Source organism: Macaca mulatta, chromosome 5 (genome assembly GCF_049350105.2).
Source record: "Macaca mulatta isolate MMU2019108-1 chromosome 5, T2T-MMU8v2.0, whole genome shotgun sequence".
In the NCBI taxonomy this organism is placed as follows: Eukaryota; Metazoa; Chordata; class Mammalia; order Primates; family Cercopithecidae; genus Macaca; species Macaca mulatta.
In genome coordinates, this window is record NC_133410.1 from 147,447,816 (window position 1) to 147,465,629 (window position 17,814).

The window sequence follows — 17,814 nt, forward strand, 5'->3', positions numbered from 1 at the left end:
AAAAGGTAGAATGGCATATTCAAAGTGCTGAAGAAAAAAACTGCCAACAGAAAATACTGTACCCAGAAAAAAAGCTTTTCTTTAAAATGAAGATGAGATAAACTCTTTCCCAAATTAAATTTGAGAGAATTCCTCACCAGTAGATTCATCTTACAAGAAATGCTAAAGAGAATTCTTCAACCTGAAAAAAAGAGAATGCTAATGTGCAAAAAGAAAACATTTGAAAATGTAGAGTTCGCTAGTAAAAGTCAGTATACAGTCAAATTTAGAATAATCTAATGCAGTAATTATTGGGTGTAATCCACTCATATCTCTAGTATGAAAACTAAAAGACAAATCTACCAAAAATAATAACAACACAGCAACTTGTTAAGAGATAGACAATATAAACAGATAATTGAGACAATAAAAAGTCAAAATGTGGAGAGAAAGAAATTAAATTGTAGAGCTTTTTTAGTTTTTCCTTCGTTTGTTGGTCTTATTTGTGTGTGTGTGTGTGTCTGGTCAAAGTTATCATCTGTTTAAAATAACTTGTTGTATCTATAAAATGTTTTTTAAGCCTTTTAACCACAAAGCAAAAACCTATAATAAATAAATTAAAAGTAAAAGACAATGAATTAAAACATACTCCCAGAGAAAATCACTTAACCACAAAGAAAGATAATAACAAAGGAAGGAAGAGTTGCAAGTCAATCAAAAAACAAGTAACAAAATGGCAATAATAAGTCCTTATCTATGAATAATAACATTGAATATAAATAGACTAAATTCTCCAATTAAAAGACATAGAGTGACTGAATGAACTAAAATAATAATAATAAGACCCAATAATATGCTGCCTACAAGAAACTCACTTCACCTAAAAAGATACACATAGACTGAAAGTGAGGGATGGAAAAAGATATTCCATGAAATTATAACCAAAGAAGAGCAAGGGTGGATATATTACATAAAATAAAATGGACTTCAACTCAAAGTCTGTAAAAAGAGACAAAGAAGGTTACTATATATTAGAAATGTTTACACCATGAGCATTAGCAAATGCAATACTATATAATAATAAAGAGGTAAATTCACCAAAAGATATAACAATTGTTAACATGTATGCACTCAACACCAGAGTACCTAAATATATAAAGCAAACATTCATAGATCTAAGGGGGAGATAGACTGCAATACAATAATAGTAGGGGACTTCAGTACCCACTCTTCATAATGGACAGATCATTCAGCCAGAAAATCAACAAAGAAACATGAAGTTATAGGACATTTAATCAAACTGCTGAAAACACATTCTTCTCATCAGTACATGAAACATTCTCTAGGATAGCCCATATGTTAAGCCACAAAACAATTCTCCACAAAGTCAAAAAACTCAGCTCATATCAAGTATCTTTCTGATCATAAAATGATAAAACTAGAAATCTATAACAACAGGAATATTTGAAACTACACAAATATACAGAAATTAAGCAATATACTTCTGAACAATTAGTGGGTCAATAAAGAAATTTTAAAAATAAATTTTTAAAATTCTTTGAAATAAATGAAAATTAAAACACAACATCCCAAAATATATGGGTACAACAAAACCAATACTCTAGGGGAAAGTTTATGGCAATAAATGCCTACATCAAAAAGTAGAAAGATTTCAGTTAAACAACCTAATGATGTACCTCAAGAAACTAGAAAAAGAAAAAGAAAACAAAAATTAGTAGAAGAAAACAAATAATAAAGATCAGAGCAAAAATAATTGAAATTGGGACGAAAACAAAACAATACAAAAAATCAATGAAACACACACTTGAATTTTTGAAAAGATAAACAAAATTGACAACCCTTTAACTAAACTAAGAAAACAAGAGAAAACCAAATAAAATCAGAAATGAAAAAGACATAACAGCTGATACCAAAGAAATACAAAGGATCATTAGAGACTATTATAAAAAAATATGCCAAAAAAATTGGAAAACCTGGAAGAAATAGATAAATTTCTGGACACATACAAGCTACCAAGATTGAATCATGAAGAAATAGAAAATCTGAACAGACCAATAAGAAGTAACAAGATGTAAGCAGTAATTAAAAAAAAGCATCCCATCTAAGAAAAGCTTAGGACCCAAGAACTTCATTGCTGAATTTTACTAAACATCTAAAGAAGAACTAATACCAATTCTACTCAAACTACCCCAAAAATTTGAAGAGGAAGGTGATATGGTTTGGTTGTGTCCCCACCCAGATTTCATCTTGAATTGTAGTTCCCATAATCCACACATGTCTTAGGGGGCATCCAGTGGGAAATAGCTGAATCATGGGAGAAGTTATCCCATGCTGCTGTTCTTGTGATAGTGAGTAAGTTCTCACAAGATCTGATTATTTCATAAGGGTTTTTCCCCCTTTTGCTCAACACTTCTCCTTCCTGCTTTCATGTGAAGAGAGCAGGAAGCGCTATCTTCCCCTTCTGTTGTATTTGCTTCCCCTTCTGCTGTGATTATAAGTTTCCTGAGGCCTCCCCAACCATACAGAACTGTGAGTCGATTATACCTCTTTCCTTTTTAAATTACCCCAGTCTCCAGTATGTCTCTGTCAGCAGCATGAGAACAGACTAATATGGAAGGAATACTTCCAAACTCATTCAGAATGAGGGCAGCGTTACCCTGATACCAAAACCAGACAAGAACACACATGCAAGAAAAGCTACAGGCCAATATCCATTACAAACATAGATTCAAAAATCTTCAACAAAATATCAGCAAACGGAATACAGCAATACATTTAAAAAAGCAGTAATCATGATTAAGTGAGATTAATTCCAGGCATGCAAGCATGCTTACACAATCAATAAAAATTATATATCACACTAACAGAATCAAAGACAAAAACCATATAATTATTTCAATAGATGGTAAAAAAGCAGTCAACAAAATTAAACTCCTGATTATGGAAAAAAAAAACTCTTAATAAACTGGGTATAAAAGGAACATCCCTCAAAACAATAAAGGACATAGATTAAAAAATTCACAGCTAACAGAATAGGGAAAAATTAAAAATCTTTCCTCTGGGATCTGAAACAACACAAGAATGCTCACTTTTACCATTTTTATTCAGTATTTTACTGGAAGCCCTAGCCAGAGCAATTGGGCAAGAGAAAGAAATGAAGGCATTGCAAATGAAAAAAAATCAAATTATTACTGTTCACCGATGATGTAACCATATTTACATTTACAAAGACATATTCTTATTCTCAAAAATTGATACATAATGGTTGTACATATTTGGGGGTATACATGGTATTTTTACACATGCATACAATGTGTAATGATCAAACCAGGGCAAGTGGGACATCCATCACCCCAAACATTCACTCTTTATGTTGGGAACAAATTTTTCTTCTTCAGCAACTTTGAACTATATAACAAATATTGTTAACTATAGTCATCCTACTGTGCTGTCAGACACTAGATATTATCATTCTGTCTAAATATTTTTGTACCCATTAACCAGCCTCTCTTCTTTCCTCTCTTCCTTCTACTCTTCCCTCTGGTATGTCAAATCCAGTCTCTACCTTCATAAGATCCACATTTTTATGTACCATGCATGAGTGAGAATCTGCAACATTTGTCTTTCTGTGCCTGGCTTATTTAACCTAACAAAATTACCTCCAGTTCCATCCATGTTGCTGAAAATGACAGGATTTTATTCTTTTTTATGGTGGGATAATATTATCTTGTGTATATGTACCATATTTTCTTTATCCATTCATCTGTTGGTGAATACTTAGGTTGATTCCATATATTAGTTACTGTGAATAGTGCTGCAATAAAAACGGGAGTGCAGATAATTCTTTGGCATGCTCATTTCCTTTCTTACACTAGATCCTAGCCAAAAGGCTGAGAGGCGATTCTAATTTCCTTTCAGATATATACCCAGTAGTAGGATTGCTGAATCATGTGGTAGTTCTATTTTTAGTTTTTTGAGGAATGTCATACTATTTTCTTTAGTGGCTATATTAATTTACATTGCCACTAACAGTGTATGAGGATTTCCTTTTCTCTGTATCTTCATCAGCATGTTATTTTCTCTTTTTTATGAAAGCCATTCTAACTGGGGTGAGATGATATCTCATTGTGGTTTTGATTTACATTTCCCTGTTAATTAGTGATGCTGAGCTTTTTTTTTTTTTTTTTCATATATTATACCTGTTGACCATTTGTATTTCTTCTTTTGCATGATGTCTATTCAGGTCTTTTATCTATTTTTAAATTGAATTTTTTTTTTTTATTTTTATTTTGCTGAGTTGAGTTCCTTATGTATTCTGGTTATTAATCTCTTATCAAATGGGTAGCTTGCAAATAATTTCTTCCATTCTGCATGTTGTCTCTTCACTTTGTTGATTATTTTCTTTGCAGGGCAGAAGGTTTTTAGCTTGCTGTGATCGCATTTGTCTATTTTTGTTGTTGTTGTTGCTTGTGTTCTTGAGGTCTTACCCAAAATATCTTACCCCAGACTAAGTTCTGAAGCACCTCCCCAATGTTTTATCCTTTTCTTTTCTTTTCTTTTCTTTTCTTTTTTTGGTTTTTGTTTTTTTGAGACAGGGTCTCATTCTGTCACCCAGGCTGGAGTGCAGTGGTGAAATCTCAGCTCACTGCAAGCTCCACCTACCAGGTTCAAGCGATTCTCATGCCTCAGACTTCCAAGTAGCTGGGATTACAGGTGTGTGCCACCACACCTGGCTAATTTTTGTATTTTTAGTAGAGACAGGGTTTCACCATGTTGGCCAGGCTGGTCTCAAACCAGCCTTAAGTGATCTGCCCACCTCAGCCTCCCTAAGTGTTGGAATTACAGGCATGAGCCACTGTGTCCATCCCCCAATGTTTTATTCCAGTAGTTGCCTAGTTTCATGTCTAAGGTTTAAGTCTTTAATCCATTTTGATTTTATTTTTGTATGTGGTGAGAGATAAGGACATGTCTTCGTTCTTTTGCATATGGTTATCTAGTTTTCCCAGCACCATTTATTGAAGAGACTGTCCTTTCCCTAATATATGTTCTTGACATAGTTGTCAAAAGTTGTTGCCTGTAAATACATGAATTTATTTTTGTGATCACTATTCTGTTCTATTAGTCTATATGTCTGTTTTTATGCCAGTACCATGCTGTTTTGGTTACTATGGCTTTGTAGTATATTTTGAAGTTGGGTAGTATGATGCCTTTAGCTTTGCTCATTTTGTTTAGAGTTGCTTTGGCTATTTGGGTTCTTTTGTGCTCCATACAAATTTTAGGATTTTTTTTTTAGTTCTGTGAGGAATGTCAATTATATTTTGATAGGAATTGCATTGACTATAAAGGTTGCTTTGAACAGTTTTGACATTTTAACAATATTAATTCTTCCAATCCAGAAGTTTGGGATATCTTTCCATTTTTTGATGTGCATCCTTTCAATTTCTTTTATCAGAGTGTTTTAGCTTTCCTTGTAGAGGTCTTTTACCTCCTAGGTTAAATTTTTTCTTAGGTATCTTAGATTTTTTGTAATTATTGTAAATGGGATTGCCTTATTTTTTTTTAAGGATTGTTTGCTGTTGGCATATATATAATTGCTACTGTATATTGATTTTGTATCCTAAAACTTTACTGAATTGGTTTATTAATTGCAACAGCTTTTCAGTAGTAGGGTCTTCCAGATTTTTCTAAATATGATATTATATCTTCTGTGAACAATAATAATTTGATTTATTTATTTTTTTCAATTGGGATGCCTTTATTTCTTTCTCTTGTCCAATTGCTCTAGCTAGGGCTTCCAGTAAAATATAGACTACTTTTGCCATTTTCATCTCTAGTTGTTTTGTGCCTCTATAAAACACTGTTGAATATTGCTGATAGCAACAACTCCTATTTAGTTCTTGATTTTAACTGAAATGGTTTCAGTGGGTCCATATTTAAAGTTGTGTTTATTTAACTGGCTTTTAGCAAATATAATTTATCATATTTAAGTAATAACCCTCCATTAGTTATTTAGGAACGGGTGCTTGGATGGTTAATACTGAGTGTCAACTTGATTAGATTGAAGGATGCAAGTATTGATCCTGGGTGTGTGCGTGAGGGTATTGGAAAAGGAGATTAACATTTGAGTCAGTGGGCTTGAAAAGACAGACCCACCCTTAATCTGGGTGGGCACCATCTAATTAGTTGCCAGTGTGGCCAGGATATAAAAGCAGGCAGGAAAACATGAAAAGGCTACTAGACTGACCTAGCCTCCCAGCCTACATCTTTCTCTCGTGCTGGATACTTCTTGCCCTCAAACATCGGACTCCAAGTTCTTCAGTTTTGGGGCCTAGACTGGCTCTCCTTGCTCCTCAGCTTGCAGGTGGTCTATTGTGGAACCTTGTGATTGTGTGAGTTAATACTTAATAAACTCCCCTTTATATAGATATCTATCCTATTAGTTCTGTAGGATAGAGAACTATCTCTAGAGAACCTTAATTAATACAGTTGCTAATTCATCAAATGCCATTTCAGCATCTGTCTGTATGTCAGTGGTGTGCCGGAACCATCTCACCCTGTTCCCAACTCATTCAGAATCATCACATTGGCCAAATGGTTGAACTGTTTTTAAATGGTCATGGTGAAAATATTTACACCATGAATATCAGCAAATGCAATAAATCAGGGATTTTATTTTTTGAGGGCTGGTCTTAAACATCTATAGCCATTTACAGCAGCCAATGGATATAATCATATAGTTTTTCTCACTGATTTAATTAACATGACCCATTCATTCAAAAAGTACCTACTAAGCAGACACTATCATGACAAGTGCTGTGCACTGGGGATACAACAGTGAAGAAAAAGGCATGCAAAATTCTTACTTTCATGTAACTAAACATCTAGTAGAGTTTGTAGTCTACAATGTGATTGTGTTAGTAGATTTCCTGATATTCAACTGTATTTTTATTATGGCATACAGCCTAATTAGTAAGAAGGTATGTTACTTTGATATACTGCTAAACTGAGTTTGCCTATGTAATCTAGAATTTTAGCATCCATATTCGTAAGTGTTATCACTTTGGGGGTTGTATTTTTGTATTATATTGATCAAGTTTTGCCATTAAGGTTAAGTTGTTTACATAAAATTAATTGGAGAACTTTCCGTCTATTTCTGAGGTCTGCAATAGTTTAAATAACATTGGAATCATCTTTAAAGGTTGGATAAAACTCAGCTGTGAAACCATCTGGACTTGGGTACCTATTTTAATGGCAGATCTTTAATTGCCCTTCCAATCCCTTCTATGGTAATGCATCTATTCAAAGTTTCTATTCATTGGCATATCATACCTTTGATCAAAATCATGCATCCTGTCTAGATTTTCAAATTTATTATCAAAAAGCATCACTATGTATTATTTTATAATTTTAAGGCCCTTTCACATCTGTGTTATATCCATTTTATGTTTTGTGTTTTGTTTTTTGTGTTTTGTGTTTTGTGTTTTTTTGAGACAGAGTCTCATTCAGTCGCCCAGGCTGGAGCGCAGTGGCGCGCTCTTGGCTCACTGCAAGCTCCGCCTCCCGGGTTCACGCCATTCTCCTGCCTCAGCCTCCCAAGTAGCTGGGACTACAGGCGCCCGTCGCCACGCCCGGCCAATTTTTTGCATTTTTTAGTAGAGACGGGGTTTCACTGTGTTAGCCAGGCTGGATTTTTTCTTTTACTCTTCATCAGGCTCATGGAGAATTTTGTCTATTTTATTAGTCTTTCCAGAAGATGAGCACTTGGATCTATTGTTTTTCATTTTGTTTGTTGTTGTTTCTCCTTCATTAATTTCAGTTTCTACCTTTATGTTTCTTCTCAATATCTTCTGACTAATTTTATTTATCTTTTTTCTAATTTCTAAATTTGTATATCGAGTTCTTCTTTGTTTTTAATAATGATGGTATTCAGTGTTATATGTTTTCCTCTGACTATAGCTTTAACTGCAAACAGATTTTGTCATGAAATGATACCCATTTAGATAATGTATATGGAAATGTCCTATTATAATTGCACATTTATCAGGTCTTCCGTGTATTTCTGAAAGCTTTTGCTTTATTTATTTAAATGTCCTGATGTTTAGTGCATACAGGTTTTTAATGTACTCATAAATTTTGCCTCCCATAATTGCATCATATCATTATTTATCCTGCTAATATTTTTATCTTGTTTAGTGTTTGTAACTTTAATTGGATTAATTATGGCCTTATATTAATATTGCTGCTATTGCATTCTGTTTGTATTTCCTTGTATCTAACATATTTTTACACATTTTTTCTATTACTCTGCTTTAAGTGTTTCTTGTAACCAATATATTGCTGAATTTTGTTTTTTAACCTAATACAACAATCTTTGTGTTTTGAAAGAATTCAGCCTTTTCACATTTAATTTACTAGGTTTTATATTTTCCATGTTTGATAATTATCAATTTTATTGTTTCCTTTTTCTTTCTCTGATTTTAGGTTGGTTTAAGAGGTTGGCATTTATTTATTTTTTTCTTTTTATTTGGATGTTCTACTGTGCTCTTCACTTCTACCAATGGAAACTTTCCTTCCTGAAATTCATAATATGCCAATTATCTTCACCAATGAGACATTCTATATCCCAATTGCTTGCCACCCTAACCCAATTAGATTATTCCTTTCAAATACTTTGATTTCTGTGCTCATCCAACCAGATGAAATCTTTAGAATGATTATTTCACACCTCTCACCATACCCTACAAATCCCTAGGCTTTGCTTAGACAATTTAGTAATGTAATTCTAGACTACCACTGTTTCCATTGCAACATGACTTTTCCATTTCAATAATTTTGGTTTGTATTTCTATCACATTTTCAAGTATTCTATCATATTAAATTTAACTATATATGCGACAAGTTTAATTGACTACCTCTTCATTTGCCTCTTCATTTTCCCCAATATTAAAGTTTTTTTCTGATTTATTTGTTGTCTGGATAGTGTTCTTCCTCTAGTCCTTTTGTCAGGCAGGACAAGTGAATAACACATTTTTTAAATCCTTCCACATATATAAATAGATTTCTTTCAGCCTGGAAGATGAATTCCAGCCCTTTCCTCAGGAGTCTCATATTTTTTCACTTCTAGTTTGTAGATGAGAAGTCTGATGATAGTGTGATTCTTTCTTATCTTAGAGGTAACCTGTTCTTTTAGCCTGTAAGATTATAAAATATTATCTTTACTCTTGGAGTTCAGGAATGTTCCCAGGATATGGAGTATCAGTTTCACATTTAACTTTGTGAGCTCCTTTAATCTGTAGATTCCATCTTTTTTCAGATGAGAGAAATGTTAATCTATTATTTGTCTCTCTTCTATCTGTTGTTTTTTGGGTTTTCCTCCTTCCGGGGCCCTATAAATTGCTTGTTGGAAAACACAAATGTGACAACCAAATCCATTATATTTTCCCTCATGATTCCCAATTCCCTTTGGTTTTACTCTGCTGTTAAGATTAGTTCTTCCAGGCCACAAATTCTGGCCTCACCAATTTCTCTTTCAAATTATCTACCAAATTTTAGACTGAGAAATCACGGTTGGTTTGTTTTCCTTTGATCAAATGCGTCTCTTTACTCAGTAACTAAATTTTCCTCATGCTCTAATAATTTTTAGTTCATGCCATCATCTATCTCCTTCAGCAATTGTGCTCCATTAGGAGATTTCTGTTCTGTATGTTCATTTTTTAATTTATTCACCTTTTCAACTAGCATGTGTTGTGTGCCCACTATGTGTTAGACACTTTTATGGATGCTCAGGATAGAGCAGTAGAAAAGACAGAAAAAGGGCTCTTCCCTCATGGAGAAATGAAATTGATAAATAAAATACATCATGTATCAGAGTGATAAATGACACAGAGGAAATAAAGCAAGGAAGTAGAATAAATGATTAAGGGTAGGATAGATTGCTATTTTATATACATAGTCAAGGAAGCCTTCACTAAGAAAGTAAAGTAGAGCAAAGACTTGTTGAAGGTGAAAGTCTTGGGAGATGAGTGCTCTAGGTAAGGGAAACTAAGGTCAAATGTAATTAAAAGCAGAGTGGGAGAAGCGGGTGGGAGTAGGAAATATGGTTTGAAAGCATAAAAAGGGTCAGATACTGTAAGCCAGTCTCAGGGCTGCCACACTGTACAACTTTAGGGGAAATGTTTGTATTAGAGTCTATGTGAATGAGAAGCCCTCCAGTATAAGCAAGTATGGACACAAAGAGGCCAGTTAGGAAGCTACTGCAATATCTAGGTAATAAATGATAACAGCTGGTACCAAATTTGTAGTAGTAGACATGATGAAGAGTGGTCAGATTCTGCTGTGTTTTGAAAGTAAAGTCACCTGGCCATCCATCCAGGGCTGGCTTCATGGGCATGCAACCTGTGCAGGAGCCCAGGGCCCTGTGCTTAGAGGGGCCCCATGTGTGAATAAATGCTCTGCTGTGGTCATCTTGAAATTCTTGAAAAGTTTTGAACAAGGAGACCTGAATTTTCACTCTGCACTGGACCCACAAACTATGTAGCACATTATGCAGTCCTGTATGCAGCAAATATTTGCTGGTCATTCACTCCTGGAAATAGGATCTGACAGTCCATCAAGGAACAAAACAGAAAAATTATGTTCTCATGGGATTTACACTGTGAAGCAGATAATGGAAAATAAACATAATAATAAGCCAATTAATTAGTATATTCGAAGGTGATTAGTGCTATGAAGAAAAGTAAAATCTGGTGAAGAGACTTCAAGAAAGGTGTAGACCTTAACTTACATGATTAAATGGAGTAGTCAGGATAGGCCTCCTTGAGAAGGTGAGTTGTCTGAAGACACTTAATTAAGATAACAGAGTTGATGAAGAGAATACCTGGGAAATGAGACTCCCTAAGAACAGCTAACAAAAGACTCTATTGTAGGAGTATCCTCACTATGTTCCAAGAGTAGCATAAGCAAGGGAGAAAGTAGGAGATGAAGAGGAACAAAAGAGGATAGGCAGATACCATAAGGTCTTGTAGCCATTGAAGCACTTTGACATTTACTAAATGAAATGAGGAACTATTGAAGAGATTTGAGCAGAGGAGTCCCATCTGATTATGTTTAAAAGGATTATGGGTGTATAGCGAATCAACTATAGGAGGGCAAGGATCCAATCAGTTTGAAAACTATGCAATAATCCAGATGAAAAGTGATGGTAGTTCTGATCAAGTTGATAGCAGAAGAGGTGGTAAAAAGTGGTCATTTGACATATATTGCAGGTAGAACCAACAGAATTTCCTACAGGACTGAATGTGGAGGTGAGATAGAGGAGTTGAGAATGGCCCTAAAGTCTCAGCCTGAGAAACTGAAAGAATGAAGTTGATGAGAAGCTGGAAGGATGAAAATGAATAAGTAGGTCCAGAGAGGAAGATGAGAGTTCAGCTTTGGACATGGGAATTGTCTATTAGACATCCAAGAGGATGTGGCTTAGTGTTTCATCTAGAGATCAGAGTAGAGGTCTGTGCTGGAAATATAAATATGGAATCATGGAAATGTAGATGGTATTTAAAATGCTGAGACTGAGAAGATCAAGGGACTGAGTGTCCACAGAAGAAAGGGCCAAGCACTGAGCCCTGGGGCACTCTAACATTAAAGAAATGGGAAGAAGACCAACCATCAAAGGAGACTGAGATACAGCAAGCGGTGAAGTAGAAAGTAGAGTCACAAAATAATGGGAGGAATGGAATTGAAAACAGTGAATGTAGACAACTCTTTCAAGAAGTATTTCTCCAAAGTGGAGGAAAGAAATGGGGTAGAAGCTGGTAAGGGAGTGAGATCAAGAGAATGAATGTTTACAATGGTAGAAACAGCAGCATGTTTATGTGTTGGGTGGAATAATGCATCAGGAAATAAAAAATTGATGATGTAGGAATTGGGAAGAATTGCTGGAGCAATGCCCTTGAGTAATTGAGAGGGGATGCAATGTATTCCCCAAGTAAAGGAATTGACTTTAGATAGACACATAAATTGTTTATCTATGATTCTGTTGTAACAGGTAGGACAGCAGAGTATGTGGCATAGATACCAGTAGTGAATTAATGTGGTGGTAGAAATGTGTAGAAGTTTTCTTCTAACTTATTTTACTTTCTCTATAAAGCAGGAAGCAAGGCACTAAGTCAACAGGATTTGCTGGTAGACTGCATGTGGAATATGCACACAAGAAAAGGAGTGAAGGATGACTCCAAGTTTTTTGTTATGAACAATGGGAAAAATAGAGTTGCCATATGCCAGTGGAGTACTGGAGCTGACTTATACTGGCTCAAAGCCAAACATTAAATTTCCAAGAATTCTTTGAGCCAGTTGTTAAACACAGTCATTATTAAAAATTAAATTACACATGTTTTCAATTAATTTATATTAAAAACAAAAATAGTAAATACTCAATACTGATTAGTTTATTGCATTTTACCATATTGATGTTCTTGAGGTTATTTATACCTATTATTTCTGTGTGGTGTAAATACTGTATAACAGCACACTACTATGCATCTCTTCCCAACTGTGCATTCAGTTACATAAAACTAGTATTTTGAAATCAGCCACGATTAGAGTATTTACACCACAGAAATTGGAAAAATGCTAAAAATAAGAGCTTGATTTATTGTTTGGTTGCTTGTCTAGACTTAAGAAAGTGAAAGAAAAAATGTTAATGTTATAGATTAAATTTAAAGATATATAGCTGTGTCTGTTATAATACACTGTGAATACACAGAGTTGAGGAAATATTCCAGTATTCAAAACCTTCATCTGATTTAGCAAAATCATTGTATCATTGACAAATGAGTAAAGTTCCAACACACATCTGCATTGTTTCACTTTGATCTTAGTCATTAAAGTGCATAAAAATGGCAACCAACATTCCTGTTAGAACTATGCTTGTTCATCAGTTGCAACCATAGTTCAGCTACAAACACAAGAGTTCCGTCAACAATCAATGAAAGCATTCTGTAAGAATCAACTGGCTATCAGTAAAATGTATATAATACATTTTATACATTTATACACTATAATACATATAATAAATGTATATGTGAGTGTATTTTTTTTTCAAGAAGCCAGTTGTTAAACATTTAGTAACTCACACTGCCTTCACTAAATAGAGGGAGGAGCCAATCTGTGGGGCATTTCTGCCAGTACTGCATGTTCTTTCTCTGCCTACTGACCTAAGGACATCCTTAGGTGCATCATTAATTTCCTTTCTCTACTCCTCACTCACTTTTAGGACAGCAATAATCCAAAGAGTACCAACAGAAAGAGCAGAAGGGCATCAACCAGTCTCTTCTCGGTTCCTTTCATGGGCCACAAAATGCCTTAGAACTCCTTCTCCCCCAGAGGTTTCCCTGAATTGCCAGGACCAGTAGAGATTCAGAGAAGACTCCAAGGATGATGGAAAACCTTTAGGCTTACTCCAGCCTAACTCTTTCCCCACTGTCAGCTGTCTAAATCACATAACTTTCAGAGGAGAATATAGAATTATTGGGCTTTGTGTACTCATCCACTTGCATTGTGCTGTTTGCAAGACTGTGTGGGTAATGGAAGTGATGCTGGACTTAGACACAATAGACATAGGCTCTGGTTGGCCTCTCAGATATCAGACAAATCACTAAACATTAACTGGAGAGTTTGGTCTAGAAGAACTTTAAGTCCTTTCTAACTAAATTTCTATCAGATATACTCGTAGTGGGTAAGGGGCATCAGGAGATGGTAGCCTGGTGACTACTTACTATAAAAGGATATAGGTAATGCTCTAAGATTAGATTATATTTTTTAAAAACCTCCGATACATATTATTCTATCAATGAGAATTTCCATTTATATGGAAAAAAATTCATTGGTAGTAGAAAGAAAGTTTGCGACAATAATTGACTGTATATACTCAATGAACCTTACTCAGTTTTCATTAGCATTTTCATGCGTGTGCGTGTATGTGTGTGTGCGCGCGCTTGTGTGTAGGTAGGTAGTTCTATGCAGTTTGTTCCCATGTAAAACTTCATCACAACCACCATCAGGAAACAGAACTGCTCCATCACCAAAAAATACTTATACTACTTTATTTTCACCCAACCCCACCCCTGTTCCCTAGTAGCCACTGTTCCCCATCTCTATAGTTTTATCATTTCAAGAATGTTATGTAAATGCAATTATACAGGGTGTAATTTTTCAATATTGGCCCTTTTTTCACTAAGCATGATGTTCTTCAAGTCTATTCAAGTTTATGCAGGTCTCAGTCGTTTGCTCCTTTCCATTGTTGAGTACCATTCCACTGGATGAATGCACCAGAGTTTGTTTAACCATTTACCCACTGAGGAGCATTTGGGTTGTTTTCAATTTTTGACTATTGCAAATCATGCTGCTGTGAACATTCACATGCAGATTTTTGCATGAGCATAAGTTTTTATTTCTCTGGGATAAATGCCAAAAGTACAGTCTTTGGGGCATACACAAAATGCATATTTAGTTTTATAAAAAATTGCCAGGGCCGGGCGCGGTGGCTCAAGCCTGTAATCCCAGCACTTTGGGAGGCCGAGACGGGCGGATCACAAGGTCAGGAGATCGAGACCATCCTGGCTAACCCGGTGAAACCCCGTCTCTACTAAAAAATACAAAAAACTAGCCGGGCGAGGTGGCGGGCGCCTGTAGTCCCAGCTACTCCGGAGGCTGAGGCAGGAGAATGGCGTGAACCCGGGAGGCGGAGCTTGCAGTGAGCTGAAATCCGGCCACTGCACTCCAGCCTGGGTGACAGAGCGAGACTCCGTCTCAAAAAAAAAAAAAAAAATTGCCAGACAATTTTCAGAGTGGCTGTACCGATATACATTCCCACCAGTAATGGAAGACTGATCTACTTTCTCCACTCTGCCATTCTCCACAACATTTGACATTGTCACTATTTTTTATTTTACCTGACCTTATAGGTGAGTGGTAATATCTCATTGTGATTTTAATTTGCATTTTCCTAATGGCTAATGATGTTGAACAACTTTTCATGTTTATTTGCCTTTCATAGGTCCTTTTTGGTGAAATGTGTCTTCATGTCTTTTACTCATTTTCTAAGTAGATTGTTTGTTTCTTTACTCTTGAGTCTTCATTTTTCATATATTCTAATCTAGATACAAGTCCTTTATTAGATATGCGGTCTTGCAAACATTTTCTCCTAATATTCTTATTGTTAATCCATAAAATGGTGTCTTAAAGAACTGCTGAAGATCTCACAAATTCAAATGAGTTTGAAAGAAAATGTTGAAAAATAAGGAATACCTTAAAAGACTATAAATAACAGTCATTTCCCCAGTTTTTCTGAAACAATGAGAAATTAGTATTACATTTTAGGTAGCAGATGCATGAAGGTCATTGAGACCCATGGGGAAAAGTTACATTTTAGTGTACCTACACCAAACTGATTTATTCTCATTACCTTAAATTGAAGACAAGGGGATAAGAACATTGAAGTGATTTACTAAGAAGTTTATCAAGCATATGCCAATATAATTATTTTTTTTAATCCTACAAGAAAATAGGTGTCAATAAATAAGTCATTTATAAGCTAATGGGACTTATTTCCAGTGTATTGAAATTGAAAGAGAAGCTTATTTAAAGATTAAGAAAGACATTAAGGAATGCGTTTCAGAAACATTAAATGGTACTAATAATGTGCTAAGTATTTACCTCTAAGTGAAAGAAATGTCTAGAATTAAAAAAAAAAAAAACTAAGGGAAAGAAAAGCATTTTATTAGCAAACAAAAACCAAACCTTGTGCAATATACTACCTAAATATCAAGAATAATTATCACTATTACTATTTTTTAAAAACTGATAAGAAAAAGCAAATCTTTTTAATAATGGTAGGAAAATGGATATTTGCTTATTACCTGAGAAAACAAAATAATCCTCTAGGGTAGTTTCAAAAATGCAACACTTTAGTAATTAAAATAAAATTATAATTAATGGATTAGATTCTGTGTATTTGCAGATAAAACAGTAATATAATTAAGCATAATGATGAAAATGGAATAGGGTGTTATTGGTTAGACCTTGCTTCATATTATCTAATTCTAGAAAAACACTGGACAATAAAGATAATGATTTGTAACAGATGTCTTTCCCTTGCATTAATGGAAATGTTAGCATAGTTTTTAAAGTTATACTAAAATCATCAGCTAACTTGTCTAATCTGAACTACTCTGAAAACTGTATGTTCTGAAAGCTATTTCAAATAAGAAGTCTGTTTTTGAAAAACCAGTGTTACAGAATGACTCCTATGTTTGGGGGAACCCTGAACCACCAAAATTGAACAAATGTCTCACCTCCATATCCTAAAATGAAAGCCTGCTTTATTGTTTTCTGATGACAGGAAAACATTGGATGGCTATTCATGTTTGCTGCAAGATTTGGATACAATCAAAGCCAAAGATCCATCCAAGTTATACATCTGGGAATTGGAGTTCGCCAAACAAACAACAATAAAAAAGTTATTGATTAATGAAGTTTTTATCTCACTGCCTAAAATCATTCTCCCAGAATTCTTAGCACTGCATACCTATCAATAATACACACTATTCTATCACCCATATTTGAAAACATTAACATTTCTTCCTCTTTCACAGTGACATCAGACAGCCACATGTTCTACCAGAATTATGTAAAGGAAGGGGTTTATTTTATCACTGAGGACTGGAAACCAAGGTTTTTGAAGCCTTAATGAGTAGAAGCCAGAAAACCTGTCATTTCAAAGCTTCAAGGCCTTTTATTAAGCCTCCCGAGAGGTTGAAGCAGAAATTCATCTGTGGAACACATAATTTGTTTGGGGGAAATCAACAGAATGAATCCTTTAATTACACAATGTAAAGGATTGATTCCTTGATCTTGTGGAAAACGTTGACCTCACCGTCAGCCTCCTTCATGCTTTAGAAAAGGTGTTTTAGGCAATTGAGCGTGCTGTTCAGAAATGCAGTAGCACTCTGCCTATGAGCCAGCCTTGTCTGGAGAGGAGAGAAGAAAGGGAGGTGTGAGAGAGACAGGACATTAGGTCAGGTTCTGTCTGATTGAGGCAATGCACTGTATTACAAATTATTCCTTGTTATTGTACTGGAGTTTTGGGGTTGTTTATTTGTTTGCACTTTGTTTTGTTTCACTGCCTTTTATTTTAGTAAGTGGAGATCTGACACTGAAAAAATTGCCAGAAAAAATTTCAATTCACATTGGAGGAAAGATGTGGCTCTCCTCCACAGGTTCTCATGCTGTGATATTTCAAAAGGCAATTAAGCCAGAATGCACAGATGTGGGCCTGCTGGGCACTATCCTACAAGACCTTGTGTGGTTTTCTCTGAAGGGAGAGGACATTCCCATTGCCAGCATCTTGAACCAGAAAATAGTCTAAGAAATTCCTCCCCCTCTCTGAGCTGCATGGTAATTGGGCTTAGGCTCCAAAGCAACTTGCAGACTGGGGGGATGTCAAGCTGGGGGGTTCAGGCCAGAGGTCAAATTGGGACTGTGAGATGTGAAAGAATAGTCAAATCTCATAGCTGGTGGTAAATTAAGTTCCATGGTATTTTCCCCTATTTTGCCTGAACTTTCAATAAAGTCCTAATAAAATACATGGTTTGGTCTCAACTCTGTATGGGGAGTTAAGTGAACTTCCTAACCTAATTAGGAATGATGGAATGAAAGACAAAGCAGGCCAGAACAATGAAACCTTTGTTCCAGGCTGTAAGAGTTGACTGGAGCTTCAGAAGGTAATAGACAGAGGCTTTGCTGGGGCTGCTTGACAAGGAG

The 17,814-nt window shown here is 35.2% G+C and overlaps 1 long non-coding RNA gene across 1 annotated transcript in view; it reads left to right on the plus strand.

The window, feature by feature from the left end:
- Positions 1 to 16,478, plus strand: part of LOC114678401 (uncharacterized) — a 280,951-nt gene extending 264,473 nt beyond the window's left edge. The window contains exon 3 of the long non-coding RNA XR_003729799.2: positions 16,394 to 16,478. This is a non-coding gene — a long non-coding RNA (uncharacterized LOC114678401). The remainder of the gene's footprint in view (positions 1 to 16,393) is intronic.
- Positions 16,479 to 17,814: the final 1,336 nt, after the last annotated feature.